The sequence below is a fragment of the Cydia splendana genome, chromosome 11 (assembly GCF_910591565.1).
Source record: "Cydia splendana chromosome 11, ilCydSple1.2, whole genome shotgun sequence".
NCBI classification, from domain to species: Eukaryota; Metazoa; Arthropoda; class Insecta; order Lepidoptera; family Tortricidae; genus Cydia; species Cydia splendana.
The window spans coordinates 4,303,925-4,313,781 of record NC_085970.1 but is presented as its reverse complement, the minus strand read 5'-3'; the positions used below and the strand labels follow the sequence as shown (position 1 = coordinate 4,313,781).

Genomic DNA, 9,857 nt, shown 5'->3' with positions numbered 1-9,857 from the left:
ATTCGAAATTGTAGAACGATTTCTGAGAAATCCATGTTGCTGAGGGGGAATACCTTTGTTAATTACATTGTAAATATTATTTAATATAATTTTCTCAAACGTTTTAGCAAACTGATTTAAAATTGATATAGGGCGATAATTTATTATTTTAGATTTGGGTCCTTTCTTGTGAATTGGGACAATTAAGGCCTCTTTCCATTTTTCCGGAAATAAACCCTCAGATAGAGACTTTTTAAATAATATAGCAAGTGGATGACTCAGGCTCGATGCACAGTGTTTAATAAAAAAGGGGGGGATCCCATCGCTGCCAGCGCCGCCATTGGGATTTAATTTAGATAGTAAATTTTCTATTTCTACGGGTGAAATATTTACTGCCGAGACAATCTGCTCGCTGTTACAATAGGGTGGCGCAAGATGCATCTCAGGGTAAACTGTGAGAGGCAAGCTAAATACGGAGTGAAAAAAATTATTAAAACCTTCACAAATCTCAGCATTATCATCTAAAGTTTGACCTTGGTATTCAAATGACTTAGGGTATGCGGAACCGCCCCGGCGAGCTTTTATAAAAGACCAGAGCTGCTTTGGATTACTTTTTATCCCATCTTGGACCGAGAGGAGATAACGTTTCCAGCACATTTCTTGCAGCTGTTTTTGACGTTTGCGTAATATTGAAAAACTATCATAATCAAGAGGATTTCTATATTTTTTCCATTTAGAGTGCATGTTATTCTTTTCTTTAATAACCTTAATTAAGTTTTTATTTATTTATCGTAGTATTATAGTATTTATTTATTTATCGTAGTTTATACCATGAATATTCACGATAGTTTAGGTGTAGTATCCTTACCCCCAGAAAATTCCGGCTTTTGGTCTACCGCTTCCGGTCAGAAAAATGTATGACGGCCCGGCCAAACGGTCAGACCTAGGTGGGGGTGCTCGACCAAATGTCATAGAGGGACCCTGGTAGTTTTTGACGCCGCCATGTTTTTTTTTTTCAATATGGCCGATTTTTTTTTTAAATTTTTTAAAGTTAAATTGCACTAGCGCGCTGAAATTTTGGCCACGGAATCTCGGGGTCCCCTAAATACCTATGAAAAATTGTTTTTTTGGAAAAATACTACAATTGCGGGAAAACTGGCCACTTTTATTTAGTATGGCAACTTTTAAACGGTGCGTGATAGGTGGGGGGTGCTCGACCAAATGTCATAGAGGGCCCCGAGATAAAACAAACTGCATTAAAAAAAAATGGCCGAGTTTTTTTTTTAATTTTTTTCATATTGGTGCGAGCGCGCTGAGATTTGGCATGGCGGGAGATAGAGGCCTCTAGATACCTATGACAAAATCATTTTTTTGGAAAAAATCCAAGAAGGCGGAACAATAATTTCCATGTTCTGAGAACATTCTCGAGAACGTTTCCGCTTTTTGGGAATGTTCTGCAATTTGTACATTGCTATGCTGGTGGTACTGGACTATGAAATATAGGACATTTTAGTCTTTAAATATGATCAGGAATATTCTGTCAAAATCTCTCGGGTTCCTCGTGGGCATGTTGTATATTATTTCCTTAATGGCGGTTGTGCAATCTGCCACAGTTTTACGAATTTTTATAGATGGCACTACTGATGTTCACGGTCGGGTGTCACCCCCCAAATGGGTGACACCCGGGGCGGGCCGCCCCCGCCGCCCCCCCCTAGCTACGCCACTGCCTGTAAGTAGGTACAAAAGAAGTCTGAGAGCATATGTATAGATATAGAAGCTCAAAAGAATTTAGAATTTGTATTTGCGGGCGGGTTTAGTGTCCTGAAATGTCTGAAAACAAACATAATATGACGAGTTCGCAAAAAAAAGATTAGCAGATATTATGGCTTCCAAACCAGAGTTAAGATCGGGCAAGTTTTCTTCAAATTTCACTCATAAAAAATCTTCATGGGTCACCCATGGTTGGAGAAGCTGTTTCCGGTGAGGATTATTACAACAACTGTATAATGAACAATCCACCTCAGTATAGGAACATGAATGTAGGTAATACGTAGTAAAGGTCATCAGTTATATTCGCAAACTGTCAACAAAATCGCTCTAAAGAATGATGATAAGTGATTCCCAATCCCATCAAAATCACATCAAACATTAGCATTAGGACACATTAAAGGAGATAGATACCCATTATAGGGGAAACTTTCCTTAATCGTACCTGCGCCTAAAACGTACCCCATCAAGATCTCGAGTTGTGAAACTGCAGTGGCGACGCCAGTGCTACAAAATGAAACTACTAGTTCGCTATGTCTCATCACCCGTACAACAACTCTACGCTGCCCTTCTACATAAAAATATGAATTTGAATATGAAATGAAATTAGAAGTTTTATGCTTAATTATATACTCTTTTACGGTTTCAAATAATGGACGACAGACACCAGCCCGGCAGCCATTTTTTTACGCGGCAAAATTAAAATCGTTAGTTATCATGTGCCTTATTCTTGCCGAACACTTTGTTTTATTTCGTACTTTAGAAGACATGATGCAATGCACATATTGTGAAACCTGGATTCACGAACTATGTGCTGGGGTTGACAAAAATACTCATAATTTTATTTGTGATGACTGCAAAGATTACTTATGTCAGTTTCTGTGATTATAAGACCGATACTAATTATAAGATCTCATGGTTTGACATGGAGACAATACGTACGATAGGTACGTACTTACGTAGAGTTACGTAGTACGATATACGAATATACGGGTAGTTTTAGGGACAATTAGGCCTAAATCGTACCTTTTCCACTTTTTTTTTTATTTTTATTTCTCAGAAGTTGTAGAGGTTTAAGTTTAACTTGTTACTTTTGTTGGTTCGTTATTAAATAAAGATTCTTTAAACACAATTTGATTTTTATTTATTAGTTGTATTTCCAAGAAATTAGCATTTTCTCTTAAGGGGTACGAATTAGGCAAGTTTCCCCTACTTTATTTATAGATTTATGCTATATATAAGTTTAAATTAATTTTACATATGTACTGGATAAATTTACTTTTAAGTCTATTGGCGAAATAAAAATGTTTAGTGAGTAAATACATTATTTTATTATGCGTCCACTCACCCAATTCAAATAGTTTATGATTTATACCTCTTTTATTTTTAGAACTACTCAGACTTAAGCAAGCTTAAGGCAGCTTAGTAGTGACATCTATACCTTCATAGCGGAGGTTTTCGGAACTAACTAGCGGCGTCTACTGACGAGGCGGTAGCTTAGCAGCGACATCTATACATTTGATAGAGAACTAAGCGAATCGATAATAACTTACACACACACATACAGTGGCTGGTAAACGACACCGTCTACCTCTACTCATACATACACCATACATTTCACTGAAGATTTTTTTGGAACCAATACTCTTACACATACAAAGTGGCGCCCCCTAGCGGAAAAGTTTAAGGCTCAAATCGGCACAAACACACTATACTACTCAACTGGAATGTGTAAGTTACGGCATGCGGTGTGTTGTTTCAAGATTTAAAAGAACTGTGAAGCGGACATTAAGGTGGTTCGCTTTCCATACAAAAAACAATACGTTAATTTAAGTAATGATACACTATTACTACATAAATATGTGCGCATCTATCTACTTTCGAATGTTTATTTGCGCTAAATTGATAGTAAAACTTTGTTTTATACAGAAATCACGCAAAAAAATGATATATTTTTTATCAATGCAATACCAAAATAACGTATGGAAAGCGAACCACGTTAAGGTTTCGGCCGAGCCTTTCCCTAAAGGTAAGCAGCAGTAAAACAACAAGACCACTGGAGCTAATGCACAGCGATGTCTGTGGACCAATGACAGAGATATGATATGATATGATAGGTGTTATATATGTATGAAATGTGGGGTAGACATATTATTAACACTTTGAGGGTAAGCCCTAAATAAATCAGTTGTGTCGTTTACTTGGAGTTTACTTTCGTCTCGGACTCATAAAAACCCTTAAATATTACTATAACTAAACAACTTTAGTAAACGTTTATGAATAAGGGGGTTAAAGAATGTTCATTAAATTTAATACCAGCCTATTCTCTTCCGGTCCAGTTGAGAAACTGTTTACACTAGCTGGATACATTCATTTGCCAACTAGACGGAACTTATCTGACAATACTTTTAGGAATTTAGTTTTTATGAAAGGCAATTCCTTCTTCAATTCATAAAAACTTATGGTTAAAGTGGTTAAAGTTATGGTCCATATACCTAAGAAACGTCGTCTGAAGTGGGGCAAGAAAGCAAAGCAGTGCATACTTGTTGGCTACGCTGATAATAAATATCAAAGGCTATAGAGTGTACGATCCTAATAGCAACAATATAATTACAAGTAGAGATGTGATTATAATTGAAGAGGGAGTTGAGGAGAGCAGCGTGCAGATTGATATTTCATGTCCTGAAAAGAAGGTGGATTCTGTAGAAGTAGAGGTTCAAGCTGAAAAGGAGCAAAATGTCGAGACTTCAGATCATGGCGGACAAGAACTGAATGCCTCAGTTGAATCTGATGAGGCAGAGTTTTTTGAGGTTCCAAGTGGCCCAGATGACCATGGACCTAACCCCATCTAGGTAAGCGTTTCAGCGACTGAAGAAGCACCAGTTCAAGATGCATCGAGCGTGTGTGGAATCGAGTCAAAGCCCAGTTGAAGGAGGTATTAGTCTCAAAGAAGCTCTGAATGGCCCTGAATCTTCATTTTGGAAGGAGGCTATGAGAGAAGAATTAAATTCTTTTGAAGAGAACAGTGCGTGGGAATTAGTGGACTATCCTGAGAATAGCACAGTGGTTCAGTGTAAGTGGGTGTTCAAAAATAAAATAGACTTAGAAAATAAAGTGAGATATCGTGCGCGTTTAGTTGCAAAGGGCTTCACCCAAAAGGAAGGTGTCGACTTCCATGAGACATTTTCTCCGGTGCTTAGATACTCCACATTAAGACTTTTGTTTGCTCTTGCTGTAAAACTTGATTTAGATGTAAGTCATTTGGATGTAACTACTGCTTTTTTAAATGTTTTTTTGGATGAGACAGTGTATATGAATCAGCCTGTTACTCCTGACTGCAGTGATGATAATAATAATAAAGTTTTAAAATTGAAAAGGGCTATCTATGGGCTCAAGCAGTCGTCTAGGGCTTGGTATCAAAGAGTAGAGGAGTACTTGCATAGTCTTGGCTATAAGAAATCTAAATTTGAGCCATGTTTGTTTACTAAGTTTGAAGGTGATACTAAAACTATCATAGCTCTGTTTGTTGTTTTTTTTTGTTTTCTCCAACAGTAAACCAGCTACTAATCAATTAGTACAGGAGCTAAGTGTTAATTTTAAGATCAAAAACTTAGGCCAGTTAAAACAATGTTTAGGCATGAGAATCAAGGTCAAAAATGGTATGATAACAGTAGATCAGGAACAGTATGTAACTGAATTGCTTCATAGATTTAATATGACTGACAGTAAGTTAGCGGAAATTCTTATGGAAGTTAATCTACAGTGTGAAAAATCAGAAAATGTATGTAAAGATAAGAAATATCCTTACCAGCAATTGTTAGGTAGTTTAATGTACCTATCAGTTTTGACCCGACCAGATATTTCATATAGTGTAAGTTATTTAAGCCAATTTAATAATTGTCACAATGAAAATCATTGGAAACATGCTAAAAGAATTTTTAAGTACTTACATAAAACAAAAAATTATGGTCTTGTGTATAAAAAGGACAATTCATCTCTGGAATGTTTTGTAGATGCTGACTGGGGGTCAGATATCAATGACCGAAGGTCATATTCTGGGTTTTGTTGTACATTGTCAAATAGTGTAATATCCTATGAATGTAGAAAACAGAGAACTGTGTCACTTTCTAGTACTGAATCAGAATTTGTAGCCATGTCAGAAGCGTGTAAGGAAGCTATCTATTTAAAAAATCTCATTACAGAAATTTTAGGTAGCTGTGATACCATTGTTTTGTATAACGATAACCAGAGTGCACAAAAACTGGCTGCAAATCCTATTTTACACAGGAGGTCAAAACATATCGACATACGTTGTCATTTTGTCCGAGAGGCTGCGGCAAATAATTTTGTTAAAATTAAGTATATGCCCACAGCTGAAATGCCAGCAGATGTTTTAACAAAAAGTTTGACTTCTGTTAAACATCATAAATTTGTTAAAAAACGGTATATTTAAAATAAAATTAGTCTGTTTGCAACTGTCAACACGATAGTTTTATTAGAAATAGTCAGTGGGACTATTGGTACCTTCAGGGATTCTCAGCTCTTCGGAGGAGCTGATTTGAGGCACTGTAACTGGTACAGTGCGAGGACGATGCAGGTTCCATCCGTCGTTCTCTTCCACAGGTAGATCTCTTGAACCACTGGGCCCTTGACCGTCTTCTTCGTTACTGGAAGAGGTACATCTAGGGATTGTAAACCGGATTGATTTTCAATCCGGCCGGATTTTGGCCTCAATCCGGCCGGACCGGATCCGGTTAGGTATAAGGATATTAAAGTTAATTAAATGGCATATATTTCAAGTTTTATGCGTTATATGAGAAACAAAGGGTATTTTTACAAATGTATTCATAAAACAACAATTTGAAGCAAATAAGAAATAACTTTTTAACAATAAAATAAAACTAAGTATTAAAAAGTGTCACATAGTCAATCTCAATTTAAAAATAAAATATGAAATCTAAGTCATTTATTAATTTTATTATATTTAATCATTCACATTCTGCTCAAATTTATACGTTTACAATAAAAATATAAATTTGATTAGATTCCAAAGCCTGTTAATGGGATAATTATGGGATGGGAAATGGAACTCCTTGAAAGGACAAGTTTTCGTAACTGTTCTTTGATGGAATTATTTGTAACGCTGACATCCATTCTACTAACAAGATATTTTAGTTTTAACCAAAATTTTATAAAATGCGTTCCAATATTATCTTGCTTTCATTTTTTATCCGTGAAGATAGTTTTATAGCCTAAATCACAAATAAATAAATAATTCATGAATAAATATTTGGGGACAATTTTATACAGATCGACCTACTCGTAGCCCCAAACCAAGCAAAGCTTGTAATATGGGTACTAGCTAGCTCTAGGTAGTACTACTAGGCGACGATATATATACGTATAGTATATTGATAAATACATGCTTATATACGTAGAAAACACTCATAACTCAGGAACAAATATGTGTGTTCATCACACAAATAAATGCCCTTACCGGTATTCAAACCCAGGACCATCGGCTTCATAGTTCATAGGCAGGGTCACTGAATGGTCACTACTCACTAGGCCAGACCGGTCGTTACAAATGCCTTCCTTGGCATCTCCATCCATTAATGTTTACTTCTATTTATTTAAGTAATCGTCGTATCGTGCCGATTCGTGCCACTAACATGAAAGAAGAGGAAATCCTCTTCTGTTCTCAATCATCGTCATATTAAATATCTTCTTATTTTACTAAATTTGGATGTTTTCATTCGTTCTTTATTCTATTTAACTTCTTTCTTCTATCCGTCGCCTTTATCTCACTTAAAACGCGCAGTGGGCGCTGCGTGCGGTCTTTTTTTCTATTTTCCCGGATCCGGTCCGGATCCGGTGATTTCAACCGGATCCGGTAGCTTCTAAAAAGCGCCGGATCCGGCCGGATTACCGGATCCGCCGGACCGGATTGCAATCCCTAGGTACATCCCTCCATGTCGACGCGATCTAAACTTAAAAAAAAAACATAGATGTCACTACGAGAAATAGGTACCAAATCCAATGTTTACACATATCGCTAAAATATAATTCAATTCCTCGCTACAATCAGAATTCTATTTACTTAACATTCATTTAAAATCAGTCATTGCTCACTGGCGATGAAATATGTGCTAGAATTTTTAAATTTGGCGGTAATTTTCAGTATCACGTTTTGATGGCCAGACTCTACTAGTGTCCCAAAGTAGTGATCCCGGTTTTGTTACAATATAAAAACGAAATTAAACTTGACCAAAGAGAAGTCGTTTAAATAACGTGCTCAAACAGGTTTTTTTGTCAGTGGCAAAATAATTATATAAAGTCAGAAACAAGGACCGGAAAACCCCTCTTTACGCTTAATCCTATCAATTCGGTAACCCAATCGATTCGGTTACCTTATCATTCGGTAACCCTATCATACTGTTACCTGATTGTAATGGTAAGCTTATTGAAACGGTAACCCTAACCTTTAACCGAGTTAATCTCAAAACCCCATCGCGATAGGGTTTTTGTTAAGGGTTTTAACAGGTTTTCATTCAGTTATGGTAACCTTTATTATCGGTTGCTTACTGGTTTGCTACATTTAAAGTAGTTTTAGTGATGTGCCGTCAGAACTAAAAAAAATAGTTTTATTTTATTTATTTTATTTTTATTTTTTATTTACTTTATTTACTTTATTACATCTTTTAACGGCACCGGAGTCTCAAGTTGCATTGAGAATTCACCAGTAACAATGTGCTAACCCATACTAAATCAATTTTTTAACAAGCAGATACGTCTGCGAGCGATATTCTAAACTTTATATTAATTGCATTGAGAATTCACCAGTAACAGTTTTTTTTTCCATTTTTTCCTTTAATATAAAGTTTGGAATATCGCTCGCAGACGTATCTGCTTGTTAAAAAATTGATTTAGTATGGGTTAGCACATTGTTACTGGTGAATTCTCAATGCAACTTGAGACTCCGGGGCCGTTAAAAGATGTAATTGTCTGTCGGTAGATGTCGCTATACGCCACCCCAAAGGCGTGTTTAGATAAAGAAAGGTATGGAAAGATTTGCGATGTCCTGGTAGGCTTCCGTAGCTCAATTGGTTAAGAGCAACACACGGATTGTGGAGGATGCGGGTTCAAGTCCTGCCGGAAGCGTAAATTTTTCCATTTTTTCCTTTAATATAAAGTTTGGAATATCGCTCGCAGACGTATCTGCTTGTTAAAAAATTGATTTAGTATGGGTTAGCACATTGTTACTGGTGAATTCTCAATGCAACTTGAGACTCCAGTGCCGTTAAAAGATGTAATTGTCTGTCGGTAGATGTCGCTATACGCCACCCCAAAGGCGTGTTTATATAAAGAAAGGAATGGAAAGATTTGCGATGTCCTGGTAGGCTTCCGTAGCTCAATTGGTTAAGAGCAACACACGGATTGTGGAGGATGCGGGTTCAAGTCCTGCCGGAAGCGTAAATTTTTCAATTTTTTCCTTTAATATAAAGTTTGAGATTTGATCTTTATTGAAACCTTATTTTAATTGTTTGAGACCATCTATACTTTATGCTTTTTTTTTCATTAGCCTATAGGAGTGTCCCACTGCTGGGCAAAGGCTTCCCCTCTTTCTCGCCATTTGGTCCTATCCGATGCACACTTTATGTACTATCTGAGATTTTTCGAGGAATCGCTCCGATCGAAAATAAACAATAAGTTCGTCTGTTTATACAGAATGATTCATGAGACGTGAGCAGGACTAATCCTGTACACTCAGTAACTGATAACTGATCGATCACCGTCGTATTTAGGAGAAACAACAACACTTTTTCCTATTTTTTAACTGTTTGGTGAGGGCAAATTTAATTCTCAACAATCATGGTCACCCTACAGGACCTAATTAATAAACATAAAACCTCTTTAACCGTAATGGCATTTTGATTACGAAGAAATTAAACTGTCAAACTTGGGTGAGATACGAGTTTTCAAAAGTAACCAGACCGTGATGACAGTAATGACATTCAATTTGACACAGAATATCGGTAGTTTAGTATTCTAATTTTAGGGTGACCATGCATGTCGTAAAAAAAATTATAACTTTTTTTTTAACACGACTA

At 36.5% G+C, this 9,857-nt stretch overlaps 2 non-coding genes across 2 annotated transcripts; both read left to right on the top strand.

The window, feature by feature from the left end:
• Positions 1 to 8,834: 8,834 nt before the first annotated feature.
• Positions 8,835 to 8,907, top strand: Trnas-gga (transfer RNA serine (anticodon GGA)). Its single transcript has one exon. It is a non-coding gene; the product is annotated as a tRNA-Ser (tRNA).
• Positions 8,908 to 9,146: 239 nt separating this feature from the next.
• Positions 9,147 to 9,219, top strand: Trnas-gga (transfer RNA serine (anticodon GGA)). The gene has a single exon. It is a non-coding gene; the product is annotated as a tRNA-Ser (tRNA).
• Positions 9,220 to 9,857: the final 638 nt, after the last annotated feature.